This window comes from Dinoponera quadriceps, unplaced genomic scaffold, assembly GCF_001313825.1.
Source record: "Dinoponera quadriceps isolate SergipeBrazil2010 unplaced genomic scaffold, ASM131382v1 scaffold12826, whole genome shotgun sequence".
NCBI classification, from domain to species: Eukaryota; Metazoa; Arthropoda; class Insecta; order Hymenoptera; family Formicidae; genus Dinoponera; species Dinoponera quadriceps.
The window spans coordinates 1-1,529 of record NW_014566550.1 but is presented as its reverse complement, the minus strand read 5'-3'; the positions used below and the strand labels follow the sequence as shown (position 1 = coordinate 1,529).

Below are 1,529 nucleotides of genomic sequence, written 5' to 3'. Positions count from 1 at the left end.
GCTAACTGGGAACGCAATGATACATTAAAAATATTAAGATTAATTTTAACGATTTTATAATACGACGGAAGTAAAAACAAGAAGTGTTACATATCAGGTCGTCAAGGATGAAATTTGTAGAAAAAAGGAAAAGTTGGTTGATTACTTACAAATATAAGGAATTATTTTATTCATCAAAGTATGCACCCATATTGTCAATATACTTTTGCCATTTAAGCGGCAGGTTGTTCAGGCCGGTGGTATAAAACCCTGGCGGACGAAAGTCAATGAATTCCTGGAAGGTCAGTTTTACAGCATTGTCGAAATTAAATTGTTTTTCTATTAAAGAGTTGTCCAAATTGCGGAAGAAGTGGTAGTCAGTGGGGGCTAGGTCTGGTGAGTATGGAGAATGATGAAGAAGTTCCAACTCCAATTCCTGTAGTTTGGCCACAGTCATTTGTGCAGTGTGTAGTCTAGCTTTATCATGCAATAAGATAGGAGTAGATCTGTTGACCAATCTAGGCTGTTTTTCTTTAAGTTTTTGAATCATTTCGTCCAGTTGGTTGCAGTATATTTCTGCTGTGATCGATGAGCCAGGTTTCATGAAATCATAATATATCACACCTGCGCTAGACCACACACTCACCATCAACTACTTTTCATGAATATTGTACTTTGGAGTGTGTTTTGGTAATTCATTCTTGTCCAACCACTGTGCTGAACGTTTGCGATTGTCATATTGGATCCATTTCTCATCACAAGTGACAATTCGATTAAAAAATGGATCAGATTTGTGACGAGAAAGCAACAGCAAGCAAGCTTCCAAACGCTTTTGTTTCTGTTTTTCATTCAGCTCATGTAGAATCCACTTATCCAATTTTCTCACTCTACCGATTTGAGCTAAATAAGTTAATATTGTTTGTTTGCTAACACCAAACTTCAACGATAATTCATAGGCACTCTGAGATGGGTCAGACTCAACGGTGACCTTTAGTTCGTCATTATTGACCTTTGATTCCGGGCGACCGCGTGGCTCATTTGTGAGGTTAAAGTTATCTGTATGAAATTTGGCCAATCAATTTGATACTGTCTGCTACATAGTAACTCTAGAGTCAAATACAATATTAATGTTTCGCATGGTCTGCGATGCTGTAGTTCCACGTAAGAACTCATACTTCATAATAGTGCGAATTTCCGACCGTTCCATTTTCAAAAAAATTAATTTTTAAAAAAGGTTTTAATATTTTTTAGAGCTTACAATAATTTCTTTAAACAGAGATATGTAGCTTTCCAACACGAAAAACAGAACGGTAATATATTAAGCCAATGTCAAATAATAAGCTGTTAGAGTTGGCAATATTATTAATTACAAATTTCATCTTTGCCAAAATATTTTCTATACACATTTTCTTTATGCATTATAATCTATTCCAGCTCCTTAACTCTAAAGGTGAGTACATAAAGGATGCAACAATGCAGTCATTGGAAGATAGTATTTCTGACGCAAACACATTGGAAAAAGCACAAGGGATGTTCACCAAATGTTACGA

The 1,529-nt window shown here is 35.6% G+C and overlaps 1 pseudogene; it reads right to left on the bottom strand.

The window, feature by feature from the left end:
- Positions 1–76: 76 nt before the first annotated feature.
- On the bottom strand, positions 77–1,517 carry LOC106751382 (annotated as a pseudogene).
- Between the last annotated feature and the right edge of the window lie 12 nt (positions 1,518–1,529).